Source organism: Ictidomys tridecemlineatus, chromosome 7 (genome assembly GCF_052094955.1).
Source record: "Ictidomys tridecemlineatus isolate mIctTri1 chromosome 7, mIctTri1.hap1, whole genome shotgun sequence".
Classification (NCBI taxonomy): Eukaryota; Metazoa; Chordata; class Mammalia; order Rodentia; family Sciuridae; genus Ictidomys; species Ictidomys tridecemlineatus.
Window position 1 is genome coordinate 179226254 of NC_135483.1, and position 15588 is coordinate 179241841.

Consider the following 15588-nt stretch of genomic DNA (forward strand, 5'->3'; position numbering starts at 1 on the left):
AATGCAGGAGAACCGGGCCCTTCCAGCACTGTAGACTGTAATAAAACGTACAGTATTTTGGGAAGGTATGGAGGCAACACCCTTCAACAACCCAAAATGTCCCCACCCTTTGGTCTTTCAAAGCTGAAATCTTTCTAAAAGCTGAATCTTGGCATAAAACGCATAGATCATCTAAAAAATATATTAAGTTGAAATTTAAAAAAAGATTTTAAATTGATTATTTGATACTAAAGATTTCAGAAGTGGAACAATAACTGTTCTTGCTGTACTTTTGTTGATTGCTCTGTTGCTGGTATTTTTTATGAAAAGTTTTGTATCGTGTACTTTTATTAGTTTTTTAGTTTTAAAATAAAATTTCCCGTAATTTTCTTTAAAGTTTTATTTTATGACTACATCTGACATCTACATGTTCGATTTAGTAATTCTTTTATGTATACCATGATATTTTCAGTTGTGAAAATAGGCTCTGAAATAAATAAATTACATTCCCAAATGTAATTGTTTAATGAAGTTTAAATATTTCAGACCAAATAGTTTCCTACTCACTGTCTTGTAACTACTAGTCATCCTATTTTTAAGAAAATATTTCTATAAAAGGAAATTTGTCAAATAAATTAACCATCATTTTGAATATTTAGACAAACTTAGATGGTGTAAAATTATTGTCCTTCTCAACGCTGTTCTATTTTGTATAGATTATAAATTTATCTAATGAAAAATGAAAACTTCATCTAAAGATTTTTCCACAGGTTAAGGAATTCCAAACTGAATTAAAATTTTTCAAAATTAGGTCTTTTCCCTGTTAGCATTCATATTTCTAATTTTGTTTCCCCCTGCTTTTATGAGGCATCTTGATTTCAAGCTTTGTTTTGCATAGTTGAAACTAGTTATAACAGCCTACTTTTATTTTGAGACAAAGTCTGACTAAGTTGTTGAGGCTGGTCTTCAACTTGTGATCCTCCTCCCTCAGCCTCCCTGGTTGCTGGGATTACAGATATGTGCCACCATACCTGGCTTGCTTCATAGGTTTCTTCATTTGTTAAGATTATTGCTTTATTTTATTTTTTTACCACGATGTTACTTCTCACCAAAATTTGTGTTTGTGTGTTACCAATAGCCAAATGAATAATTTTATTGCCAATGTTGAACTTTTAAAAATAAATTTAAAATATGACATGTTAGACTTTCAAAAGCAGTAATTTGAATCCATGAATTGATTTTTTAAAAAAATTCAGATATCTAATTTTCTATATGAATCATCTAAAGATACTGGTAAAAAATAAGCATTATTTAACTGTTTGTCAGGTTAACTTTCAGCAAATGAAGCCAACATATTAACAGATCTGAACAGATGTCATCTCACATTTTTTTTTTCACTTAGAAAACTTATTTGATCTAAATGAAAGGCCATCGTTCACAGATAAGGAAATGCACTTGGCAGCTTTGTAAAATTATTGGTTTGGTTCCTGTTATTTAAAAAATATTTCCTAATGAGAGGGAAAAAATGCTGGAGCTTCTTCAACATATTTATGTCTTTAGTGTTTCACATGAATTAGTAATACGATTATTCCTGTGGTGGAGAATAAATACTGACAAATACTTTATGCAGATTCTATGCTCATAACAAACTTTCTGGAGAACTGGAATTTCAATACTTAATGGTTTCATTCAATGTACACCTATGCTTTTTCAGAGCTGCTCAAAGAATTTATTACTAAATAGCTTTTTAAAATAATAAAAATAAATAGTTTTGTCTTTTTTTACCACAAAAGATAAAAAGCCACTGCAGTATGTTCTGTTGGAGAATCACAGTGTGTATTTCCCCCCCTACATTTTAGGTATACCTAACCTACAATTTCATACTCTTCCCAGCATTGATTGCTGTCCAGTGAGAATTTCCAAACTTGGGTACAATCCACTGTCAAATAACTATAGTCACAAAGTGGCTTGCAGGGACTTTTAAGGGTACCACCAATTTATGGATGGTTCAACTTAAGAGGTTTTGACTTTGCAATGGTGCTCAACCAATAGGCATTCAGTGGGAGCAATACTTTGAATTTTGAACTTTGATCTCCTCCTGGGTTACCACACCACTTTGCCATGATGCTGGGCATGGCTCTGCGTCAGCCGAACCATCACGGGAGGGCACATCTGAGGTTGTCCATGTTGATACGCTGTGCTGTTGGTGGGTGTGGTACAGAGGTTTTCAGCTCATGTTATTTTCCATGTGTGGTGTGTTCACCGGGTCACACAGGCCCATCCTAAGTCGAGGGCCACCTGTACTTTCACCTCTGCAGCCTGAGACTGGGAGGTGCTGTCCCTAGATGCTTGTCTCCAGGGGCACTTTTTATAAGTTATTACTAGTGGCTACTAGAATTCCTCTCTTGGAGAGGAGGTGTTCATCCCATGGGATCTGGAAGTGGCTGGGAAGGAGAGACCATTATTATCACAGGGAGTCTTCGGACTTGACCACAGGTTCAAGGCCCAGTCATCACACTGTGAAATGACAAGATGGCAGATACTGAAAGTATAAAAGGGAGTTTTCCAAATCTATCCTTTTTGATGTTAATGCAACAATTGAGAAAAAGGCTTCGTTTTTTTTTTTTTTTTTTTAATGGAGAACGTGGGAGATATTACACAGGGTGATACGGAGGCAACAGATAGAGCTCAGGCAAACTCGGACGCGTGGTTGCTGTTTTAGTCAGCTTTTTCACTGCTGTGAGTAAAATACCTGATCCAAAGGATTGTAGAGGAGGAGATGTTTATTTGGGGGGCTTGTGGTTTCAGAGGTCTCAGTCCACAGAAGGCTCCATTCATTAGGGCTCAAGGTGAGCAGGACATCATGGCAGAAGAATGTGGCCAGAGGGAAGCAGCTCAGCTCCTATGATGACCAGGAAACAGAAAGACTTGACTCTCCAGATACAAAGTGTATACCCCAAAGTTACGCCCCCATGGACCAACCTCTCCAGCCACACTCTACCGGCCTTCAGTCACCAATCAGTTAATCCTATCAGGGGATTCCCTTGCTGATTGGATTTAGACTCTCACAGCCCAATGATTTCTCCTCTAAACCTTCTTGCCTTGTCTCATACATGAACTCTTGGGGGGATGCCTAATATCAAAACCATAGCAGTTGCCTTACCTGCATCCCACCCATCCTTTAGTAAACAGTCCTTTGTGAATAAATCTCCTGGACTCATTTTATTCTGAGTGTGCCATCTGTTTCCTGTTGAGTCCCTAGTGGATAGAATGGGAGAAAAATATCGTCACAATATATTGTTGCATGATAAAAGCAGATTACACAGTGGAATGACATTATATTTCAGATTAAGTACACTGGGAATGACATTTTTATAATTGCATAGAAAGAGATCCTCAAAATATATACATTGAAATGTGACTTTACTTATGGTTTTGCCTGGACGGTAAGATTACAAACAGCAATTTTTCTTTTCTTGTTTTCCTTGTGTGTGTGTTTTTAAAAAGATCTTCAGTAAGCACAAATTGTGTTTGTAATAAGAGAATAAATGAATTATTTTCCACAGTCCTTTGTGAGAGGGAATGAGGATTGAAAAGCAGGTGTTGTGTCTTTATTGTGGTTCCCATGGGCTGTGTCATGCTGTCTAGTGACCTGTGAAGACTTTCTCTGGGACATTACCTAGAGGAGTAACTGTTATAGAGTACATCTGCAGATGAACTTGATTTGGTTGAGAACCACCAAGGTCTTCTTTATAATGACCACATTATATTAATGCTCTCATGGAGGCTGACTTCATGCCCTTATCCCATAAAGACCTTGTGTTATCCAATCTTCTGATGTCTACCAAGTTGATGAATATTGATATTGTATTTTATTGGTGTGTCTCAGTTACAAAAGAGTTTGTCTCTTTACATCCTGTGTATTCAATTTAATTTCTTCTTCTGCGATTGCCTGTTTATATCTTTTGTTCATTTTTCCATTGCGTATTCTATATTTTTCTTTGTTAGTTTCTAGGAGTTTCTTGTATTTCTCTGCTATAGTTTAGATCATAAATGTTCCTCAAAGGCCCAGATTTACAGACTTTAGCACCAGGGTGGCACTACTAGGAGGTGTTAAGGACTTTGAGGGCTGGGTCTTAGTAGAAAATCCTCAGGTCATTGGGAATAGCCCTTGATGGGGATTGTGTGACTTGTCTCTTCCTCTCTCTCTTACTTTTAGGCTCATGTTGTAGGTGGTTTTGCTCCACTGTGTGCTCCTCCCAATTTGTGCTGTCTTGCCACAGGTCTAAAGCAATGGGACAAACCAGTCATGGGCTGGAATCCTTAAACTTTGAGCCAAAAATCCCTTTTGTTTTTATAATTAAATTATATCAAGTAATTTGTTATAGTGACAGAAATCTGATTAATACAATCTCAAAAGTATACAAAGTATCCTACAAAGCATGAGCATTTCTTATTAAACAGAAATGACCAGCTCTCAGTTGTCCATAGTAAGTGAAAAGAATAAGAGATTAAACTGAAAAACTCAAACTTACTGATATTTACTTTGGGGATGTAAAGAAGTAGATATCCATCTGTGGATGCATCCAACCCCAATTGTGTCATCTGGAACTCCACTCTGGAAATGGATACTATCCAAGTAGGTCCTTTACTCACAGATAAATGGAAATAGAGTTCAGCTGCCAAACACACTGTTCTTATAGTCATGACTAAACTGGTTATCACAGAAAATGTTCTTAGTTTAACTTAGCAGGGATCATCCAAGCAATAAAAGTTAATGATAAATGCACTGATGATAATGGACCTTTATTGAGCTTCATTATGTGCCAGTCACCAAACTGCATGGCTTACATTTTCTATAACCTGATTAAGTGCTACCACTGTACTCATTTTACATGTATTAAAATTTAGGTTCCAAGAGCGTACGTTTTCTAAAGTCACACTGGAAAGGACTGTAAAATCCAGAAATTAAATTCACTTGGTCTAAAAAAAAACTATTATATTAAAAGAAAAGGAAAGCTCTATCACAAGAGCTATCTAAACAAGAGGCTGTCATTACAGGTCTTAACAAAGTCATACTGAAATTATCTCTACGAATATAATATACCATCTTTAAGAAGTCATAGAGTAATAATACAAAATCAAGTTTATATTCTCAAAAAGAATATCTAATTCAGCCTGTTAAATTTATAGATGGAGGAAATGAAGCTAAAGAGGTGATCCCATGTTTTCGATACTATGCAACTATTTTGTAATGGAGCTGGTACTAGAATCTCTACTATCTGTCTCTGGGCCCAGGAATTAATATCCTTTCATAATTGAAGAAAAGTCTATGATAAACTATACTTCACAGCATGTCAGCGATTAGTCATGAGCCAAAGGATTTCAGATAAGCATAATGGTGTATTATTATCAACACTAGGTATAATCTCAAATAATTCAGGCTGAGAGGAAGTGAGAGAGAGAGATGACTCATTCATATTCTTAGAATGATTAAACTGAAAAACTCAAACTTACTGATATTTACTTACTGATATTCTTAGAAGCATTTTTGTGTGAAAAATAGTTTTCTATTTCTTTCTCAGGAGAACTGTGTTTATATATGCGTATGCATGTTATATATACATTATATATGTATATAAACACATTATATGTACATCTGCACACATATACATATGTGCACATATATTAACAGTTGTAAATGTGGGCTATTAAGTGTTTTTAAAAGTGAAGAGAGAAGCAACAGAAGTCATATTTTGAATGCACAATGTTTTGGGTTTCCCCAAGAGGAAGTTATGAGGAAAGATGGATGTCAAGATTCCTCGAGGTAGGATACTTTGAGAGATTCCATGGCCAGGTGTGGGCAGCATGTCGTACAACCCTGTCAAACAAATGTGCCAGGAGAGGAAAGAGGCCAACCCAACACAGGGCCCAACTTGAAAGACCCGAGATGCCCAGGTTTGAAATACGAGGGCGTTGCCTCTGCTAAAGTCACCCAGAGATAAGTATAAGCCAGTAGCCAGCAGGAACCAGTGCCTGTGGGAAGTTTTAGCACCAAATAATCTGTATGAATATTCGCCACAACAGGAGTGAGGAGCGTGCCTGTCCTACCTGTGTGTGGGCAGTGGGGAAATGAGCAAACGGGAAAGAGTAGAGGAGGAGGTTGTGGAAGCAAGGTTCTGTGCAGCAGAGAGAGGGAGCATGCCCCTTCTCCCTGGGGATAGGGTCACCACAGAAAGAACCCAAGGACCACTTCTAGGGCTATGAAATAAGAATCAAGGCTGCATTTCACCGACGCTCTGTTTCCATGACAGAGCAGAGGAAGAAAGGGAGACGGAATCCGTTGGGGGGAAGAGAGCACAGTTACAGACTGTAGCTCTGACCTGCTGCAGGAGGGTTGCAGAGATGCTTATTAGAGGCGGAGAGCCGTGAGGCAGGTGGAAGAAGCCATCCTCCCAGTGGAAGAGGGGGCAGTGGGAAGAACCCAGAAATAGAGCCGGAGGATCCAGTTCCAGCAGGAGGAGCATGAGGGAGAAAGATGAAGTGGGGAGTGAAACCCCTTGGGGAGGTGGGTTGGCTGTGGGCCAGCAGGGTGGTGGAAAATAGCTGCTGGTGCCAGGAGCAGAATGAATTAAGTGAGAGGCCACGGGAGGGGGTGGGGGGAGGTGAAGGGCAGGCGCTGTAGGAACTGGAGACAGGGCGTGAGAGATGATGGTGATTCCAGCTGCCCCAAATCCATTCTTCTGATTTCGTGTTGGCAGGATGGAGGTCCAGATGGGAGCGGAGAGTGGCGGGCGAGGGAAGACAGGGGTGCTGAGAAGGGGTGAGGGTCAGGGTGCTGGCTGTCATGGGCTCGTAGGAGTGATGGCTCGCTCCCCACCTCGGGTGTCCCAAGAGTGAGATCCTTTTTATTTCTGTAGTTCGCAGAATGCTGATCTAAGACCATGCTGTGCTCCAAGGAAGGGCGAGACACGCACCCCAAGAGAGCCCGTGGGCTGGGTCTTCTGAAGGGCTCCCTGGGGAGCACTCTGCCTTTGTCTTGGCCTTGGAGAGCCCCCTCGGGGTCAGGGAGGGGCTGCTCTCTGGCCAGGGTAGCCTGGTGACCTGGGGCTCCCTGGGTTCTTGGAGGCTCACCTGTTCTCTTTGCTCCTTCTCAGTCGTTTCTCATGGAGGCCACTTGGATGGCAAAGCCTAAGAATGTCCTCTACACAGTGAGGCAGTCCTGGGGAAGCGGGCAGCGGGGGCTGGGTCAGATGTGAGCGGTGTTCCTCTTGTTCCCCAGCCCTGCCAGGAGACGAAGAAGGAAGGGGAAGGGGAAGGGGAAGGGGGGAGAGTGCCTTTGAAGTAAAGATGAAGATGGACATATTTTCTCTTATTTCCAAGCCCTGGAGCCCATTGGCAAGAGCTGCAGTCCCTCGTCCACCACATCTGCAATACAAGTCCTATTTCAGCTACCGACCCTAGAGGTGATAATCCACCTCATAGTGTGACACCTCAGACGAACACCACGTTGTCGGTGGACAGGTTTAGTCCATTTTTTTCTCTTGCTCTCTGGTCTTGGTAGAGGACCACTCTCTCTATGGAAAGAACCCAATATCAAATGGTATTTGTACTGAAGACAGGGGCTAAGGCTCTGGGATCCCAGAGGCCCATGGGCTCAGGGATGACAAATGACAGAGGCCCCCCAAAGGAAGATTGATATAAATACAGACAAGAGACAGAATCTTTGAGATTCCTTTCTTCCCCCTTTGCTTTCACAGCTGTATCAGGATATAATTGATATAGACAGTTCTCTCATCTGAAGTGTACAAGTCAATGGCTTTTACTACATACACAGAGCTGGGTGGTACCACAATTTAGAACATTTGATTACTCTCTAAAGAAATACCATAGCCCTTAGCCATCACCTCCCAACCCTTCCAGTGTAGATAGAACAATGTACTCTCTCTGTGAGCTTTACTAGTCCAACAGCCAGTCCAACCTAGGAAGCGCTGTATTTGTAGCGAGACTTAGAGCCTGTGCAATGCTTCCCTTTGTTCATTTTCATCTTGAAATCAACTCATCCAAGTAAGCAGAGCAGGTGGTTTTATATTGCATTTTCCAGATCAATAAATTAGGATGTTCCTGAATGATAGTATTCTAGCTTCCACAAAGGGATGCAGGGGCAGAGCCTTTTACATATGTGAAAGAAAAAATGAAGAGGAGTTTCGGTGTCGTTTTTCCTTCTATACTCCTCCACATTTAGGAAAATAAAGGCAAAAAGCAAGAAGAGGACTCAAGAAGAAAGGGCTGAAATTGCATTTGGAGAAATTGAAGGGAAAGACCTGTTAGGATGTCCTAATTAAGATCTATGAGCTGCCGAGAGGCACTGCCAAAGGAAGCTGCCAGGTGTCCTTTGCTTGGAGAAAAAGAGAAGGGGGAGGAAGAGGAGGAGGAGGAGCAGCAGCAGCAGGAGGTGGAGAAATTTACAGTGGAGAGTTCCTTGTCAGGATAAATTTAGGGAGCAGTTATATTGGGAGGCAGAGGGGGAGATGAGGTAGTTGTCCACATTCTTTCCCAGGATGGAGATACCATGAAGGCAGGTGGCAGAAGCTTGCCATTTGTGCTTGCATGAAGTTATTCGTATCCTCCATGAAGAGGAGGTCCTATTTATTTTTGGTGGCCCTGTCTGTGGAATGAGAAGCTGCATTCTCCCTTCACCGTGGGCACAGCCCTCTACGAAGCATCTGAGAAACTTCCAAGAAAAGGTCAATATACAATCCCTGCCCCTTGATTCAACTTTTATTGCCTACAGTGTTCTGGTTACCCGCTGCTGTGTAACAAACTGTCTTGGAACTCAGTGACTTAAAACAAAATCATTGTAGTTCACAGTGCTGGATGTGCACTGGCCTCAGCTGGGAAGTTCTTGCTTGGGCTTGCTCATGCAGTTGTAGGCAGATATTAGCCAGGGCTGCAGTTATCTGGTGGTAGTGAGCTGGTCATCAGAATGGTGCCTTCATATGGCTGGCAGTTGATGCTGCCGTGGCCGGGAGCTCAGTTGGGGTGTCAAGTGGACGTCCTCTTATGGCTTCTTCATGTTGCCTGGGCTGTTCCCAGCTCAGTCAGTGGTTGTCTGCGATGCCTGCCACCTTGATGGGGACAGTTAGTAGGTGGGGCTCTTCTGGGATTCTCTTTCTTTCCATCTCATCTCAGAGCTTCTTCATGTGGTTTTTCCAGTGTAGTAGCTGGGATGTCAGTTCAGGGTTCTGGTAGACCAAGATGGAGCCCTCAGTCCTAAAGGGTGGGCCTAAACTGGAATTGTGTCACTTCTGTTTTATTTTCTGTGTTGAAGCTGTATGCCCATCTCCGATACAAAAAGAGAGAAAAGAGGTCCTACTTTCTCCTGGGAATAGTGACAAAGAACTAATGACCTTCTTTAATCTAGCATGCAATGGAGGAAAGTCAATGGTATGCCAAGGAGTCAGGTGGGAAGAGTGTGGAGAGCCTCCTTGGCCTTGGGCAAAAGTGGCAGAGAACAAGGTTGAAACCAAAGCAATTGGGTTAAGTGTGCTACATCTTAGAATAATCATTGGTTAGTTAGTTTATTTAATAGACACTTGTGGAAGCCATAGTTAATGTCAAGTGCCCATACTACAAAGATAAATTGACACAACCCCTGCCTTTAAGATACCTGAAGTTAGGTGATGCACAAGATGATCTCTCAAATCCAAACAGTACATATATATACACTCACTGTGCTCAGCACAAAGCCTTATACCGAAGGCTACATGGAACTAATGCTGTAAAGATACATTGTTCACATAAGTCTCCTGATTTAGCATGGTATCAGGAGAAAAAGAAATGGAATATTTGTCACCAATAGCAAAAATAGGGGAAAGATATGGGTAGAGTGGCCAAGTTAAACAGGTTTCTTTGGAGAGATTCCTTTTGGTGGGTTTATGTACCTTCAGAGAACATTACTTGGAAGTGATAGGGTATGTTCAAGACCCTTGGTTCAGCTGAAATTGCTTAGAGACCTTGAGAAAACAGTGGCTATAATTCATGTTTCTGGACCAGGATTTTCTGACATGTCCAAAACGACTCCCAGTGGGGACGTGAGATTGCAGGGTTAAGGAACACTGGCTATTGCTCAATGTGCCCATCAGAGCCCTATTCTACGGAGAAGGCACAGTTCAGAGCCAAGGAAACAGGGAGGTGGGCAGAGATAGAGAGAAGCCATCAAAGATGGAACCAGAGCTGAGCAGTGACACTGGAGAAAGGAAGGAGAGGGGGTGGAGAGTTTATCCAAGCTTGGATTCACCAGGGTTAATTGTCAGAGCCGACTTAATTGGAAGGCAAGTCAGTTGGGAAAAATAAAAGACAAACAAAAACCCCCAGCATTTTTTGGTTAATTTATTTTAAAAATTAAGTTGATCCATTTTGGTAGGATGATCTAGCCACCATGTAATAATGAACCACTCGGAAAACTTGGAGAGCAAGGGAAGCTGAGCCCTGGGCCTGAGGCAGGGAGCTGGGATCATGTCTCAGGCTCTGTTCACTTAGCTGGCCCTGGTTGCAGGGTAGAGTCAGACTGAAGATCAGGGAGGCTAATCAGGAAGAGGAGCCCCATCCCTTGCTCCCTTCCCTAACCCACACTTCACATCTCCCCAACTCACTTTGCTATAACATTGCTTTCCCAGTCGGATCCTGTTTTGTTTGTTTGTTTGTTGACGAATCCTTGTTATGCTGCCAAGGTTTGCAGTTCAGCCCATCAAGCTGGCACCCAAGGCCAGCAGAGTGGTTCTCGAGTTCCAGCCCTTCTGCTCTGTGCCCTTTCACCATCTGAAACAAACTCTCTCCTCTTTTTCTCATTCTAGACACACTTCAGAAAACTCTTCCTGCACATGGAGTTACCTGGATTACTCAAAATGAGCTCCCCTCTCTTCTCATTGTTGTGTTTATCCGTCTAAGAATTCATTTATCCATTTGTTCATTCACTGGTTGAATCGGCGTTCACTTGCTGAACATTTATTAAGCATCTAGTATTTGCCAAACTCTAGACATATCAATTTAAGACACTTTCCCTACCATTAAGGAATGGGATTGAGAAAGAAACCAGTCTCAGTCCCTGTGTCACTCACTCAGCAACAGCACTCTGCAGTTCTACCTTGTTGGTTGTGTTCTCTTGATGTTGTTTCCATAATCTGAAAAACATTTCCCTTAAAGGTAAACAAACTGTCTTCCCAGTCTCTCAATCCCCCAAAGATCCTTGCCCATTGTTATGGTTTAGATATGAAGTGTCCCCCAAAAGCTCATGTGTGAGATAATGCAAGAAAGTTTAGAGGAGAAAGGTTGGTTTTATGAGAGCCTTGACCTAATCAGTGGGTTAAGTCACTGATGGGGTTTAATTGGGTGGTAACCAAGTAGGGTGTGGCTGGAGAAGGTGGGTCCCCACCTTCCTTGGTGTATAGATTTTGTCTCTGGTGTGTAAGGCTTGCTCTTGGGTGTCTGATTGTCATGTCCTGTGTTGCTTTCCTCTTCCACACACTTCCACCATGATGTTCTGCTTCAACTTGGGCCCAGAGCAATGAGGTCAGCCGTCTATGGACTGAGACCTCTAAAACCATGAGTACCAAATAAATTTTTCCTCCTCTAAAATTGTTCTTGTCAGGTTTTTTCTTTGGTCACAATAGTGCAAAAGCTGACAAAAAAAACAAAACAAAACAAAAAAAAAACAAAAACACCCATCTCAAACTCACTAAAATCAAAGAATTTGTGAGCACCTGTGAGCTAGGGACTGGTAGCAACAAGTTCTGGCAAAGGAGAGGAAGGAGAGATCAACAGACGAGACGTGATGGTCTTAAAATGAAACGAGTTACTTTATGGGACTCCTGGGGCCTGAATTCAGATCAATACTGGTGTTCTCCTGTTTGAAACCGACATATTCATACAAAGGTCTATTTGAGGTTTTTAATCTGCAGGACTCTATTATGTTCCGGGGTTCCAGGGACACGCAGCCCCACTTCTGACCAGTCGTGGAGAATATTCTTGGGATCAGTGAAGAGATCAAGCAGTTAGCAGGTGCTTTTGAATACTCAGCCAAGAGGAGAAGATGCTAAGGTTGCCTCCGCTCCCAGCAAGTGTCCTGGATGGGCAGTAAAGCTAAGTTTGAACAGGTGGAGTGGCCAAGGCCCCATTCTAAGACTGTGCATGAGGCTGGGGGAGAGGCTCTGTCTCGTCTGTCCGTCTCCTGGCTCAGCTTGGTTATGTAAGGTCACTCGTGAGTCCTCCAGCATTCTCTGGAGGACCCAGGGCTCTGGCACAAAACACAGTGAACTAGGATTCAGGAGAGGGGTTGTCACCTTGGCCCTGGCCCCAGTGACATGTGTGACTTGGGGCAATCACTTTTCCTCTTGGCCCTTAGTTTTCCCATCTGAAAAAATGAGAGAGCTGAAATAGCTCAGTCATTTTGTTCAACTTATTTTTGTAGACCCCTTTCCTCCCACAGATCATAATGCAGAAGTTCAGGGTGCAGAACATATAGAAACACAGCTGAATTGCCCAATAAGGCCCAGAAGGGAATAAATAGACCTCTCACTTGCCCAAGCCCCCACTCTCCACTCCCTCTGGGACATTCTTTGAAAACCTCTGGACTAGAAGGGTAGAATTTATATATATATATAATCATTGTGCATTATTAAAATTAATTTTAAGAGAGTCAAATATAATATATGCTTATTGACAAACAGATTTATTACTATCTATCCTTGTTTTAACTGTTAATGAAATTCTTTTTTATTTTTTAAAAAACAAAATCAAATAGAGCTGGAAGGTTCAATATTTTCTCCCCACGCCCCAGTGGACTGTCTTGCTCAATTCCTGAAGTGCACACACCCTGGTTTGGAGACCACTGGCCCCCAGGGCCCCCGGTTCTTTCCAGCCCTGCTGTTCTAGGAGTCTGTGCCTGGAACAGAGAAACAGTGCTGGCAGTTCCCAGCCCTGATTATTGCTTGCAGGAGAAGTCCTTTTCTGGGAGCTTGGGAGAGCGAGAGCTACTATAGGAAGAAGAATGATCCACTACAAACCCAAGACAGTGTTCTACTTCCTGGCTGGCCAGGCCCACTCCGGGGCTCAGGTGTCTGGACTCTCTCCTGCTCTCACCTGTAAATTCTCTCCAGCCTCCGGGTAGCATTCCCAGCACATGTCTGGCCTGAGCCTTCCTTCTAGTTGTGAACCAGTAGCCCTGGATCGGTCTAAGCCAGGAGATTTTCTCAGAAATGTTCTTATGAACAAAGAACAGCTTGGAAACGCCACCATCACTGAGGAGCAGGGAGCTTGGGGGGGTGTATGTGATACCCTCTTTTTTCTCCTCAGGCTCTGGCCAAGTGGCTGTTCTTGGAAAAGAAAGGGAGGTTGGGGGGAACTGCTGGGTCACTTTCTTCGGGAGGCCCACAGGGCTCAGGGGAGCAGTGGCTGAGGCCCAGTCCCCAGTCCCCATCCGCTCATAACTCATTGGAGAGATATGCAAAACTGTCAGAACTGCCAAACGTCTGCTTGCCAAGGCAGGCTTCTCTCCAAATGGGTTTCTATATTTATAAGAAACTGAAATAAAACACAAGCGCTAAAAGGCAGCAGACGCACTGTCGGGCAATCCCCCCGAAGTGTGTGTTTAATGAAAGGCACGGCGGTGGGGGGAGGCAGTCAGGAGGTCTCCCGGCACAGAATGATGGCATGGTGAACTCTAAGGCCTTGGCCTAGGTACAGCCAGGAACTGCTGCAGACAAAGGCCAGGCAAGTCTAATGCCCCTCTATCTTTGTTAGGTCATCACTGAGACAAGGGACACCATATGCGTTTCCCAGGGCTGCCGTAGCAAAGTACCACAAACCGGGTAGCTCAGATCAGCTGAATTTGTTCTCTCTCGATTCTGGAGGCCAGAAATCTGAAAGGTGCTGGTAGGGACAGCTTTCCTCTGAAGTCTCTCAGGGAGAATCCTTCCTTGTCTCTTCCAGCTGCTGGTGGCTGCTGGCCTCCCTGGTGTCCCTCGGCTTCTAGCCCCATCCCTCCCGTCTCTGCCTGCGTCTCCGCGTGCATTTCTTTCCATGTGTCTGTGTCTTTCTGTCTAAATTTCCCTCTTATAAGGACACCGGGCATGTTGGATTTAGGGCCCAACCTAATCCAGGATGACCTCATTTTAACTTGATTATATCTGCAAAGACCCTGTTTCTAAATAGGGTCCTATTCACAGGATCTGAGTGAAGGTAAATTTTGGTGGGGGGATGCTATTCCACCCAGTAGAGTGTCAAAGTGCACCTCTTGCTAAGGGAAGAATGGGGGTCTTTGCTTTCTTAAGCTCAAAATACCACACCCATTTTCCAGTTTACCAAAGAGCTCAGGCAAATGGGAAGGTTGATGGTCTTGAAGTCTCTCTCTGGGCTCGTCCCACTGGCGAGTCTCCCAGAAGTCCCAGTGCTTACGCCCTCTCAATATTACCAGGCAAAGAGAAGTCACGCCGCTTTTCAAAGAAAAAGGAATCCACAACTCACGCCCTTGATGGGTAGGACAAGGTCCAAATTTCGACTGTGATCGATCATATCAAAGGCCTGTCTGAGCTGTCCGCTGAACAGGGTATAGGAACATCTGCTCTGAATTGAGCCTTGAAGAGGGATGTCAAGGCTTGGACAGATGACTGCTTTTCTTTTCTTTTCTTTTTTCTCTTTTAAAAAGAGAGATTTGACTTGCTGGATCTATACATCCATAAATCCTTTTGCTTTCTCCCCTTTCCATCTTTATTTTCTCTCACCCCTTGTAATTTTTATCTCCTCTATTATTTTACCTAATTTTTAGTTTCTATAAATTGAAAAAACAAAATCCTTCTTTCTAGTCCTTCTCCTGGCCAGGCTGCAAGGTTGCCAGTGGAGGAACTCAGCTTCTCTCCTGGCTGCTGGCTCTTGCCATCACCCCAGGAGCTGCTTTGCTGCCTGGGGTTGCTCATTCACTTCAGAAGGAGAGACGAGAAGGAGATTTGCAAAGGGTAGAGTGTATGGAGGGGAAAGTGACACCTCAGAGGAAGCATTGGAAAATGTCAGGAAATGACCGAAGGTCAAGGGCTGAGCCCAACCAAGACCAACAGCAGGAAAAACAGGAATGAAAACCCACCCAGGCAGCCTGCAGCAACATGGAGCAGCATCACAGAGAAGACAATCCAGAAAGCTGTGGGGAGAGATTGGAAGAAAAGAAAACCAAAAAGGGCCAGACAAGGAGGGGCAGGGAACTGGAATAGAGAGAATGGATATTTGGTTAATTTGTATATGACATCGGCTCCATGAACGTTTCTGAAGCTTATAGTGTTGAACGTCTGGATGTGTCCCACTGAGCAAGTCCTGGACAACTCTCATAGCTTAGTTGACTGCACCTTGGCCTTTAGCTCTGTGTCACTGGCTGACACTGGCTATGGTTCACTGTATCTTTGTACCACTTATGCCAAGGGTCTGCCTCTTGCTCTTAGGCACCCAGAAGGTGGCAGACTTCCATCTGCCTCTAGACCAGAGCTGGTGGGATCTCTAGGAGGCATGACTGGTCTGGAGTCAACAATGATCAGAGCAAGACTTTGAAGGCCAAGTTCTTTTGCT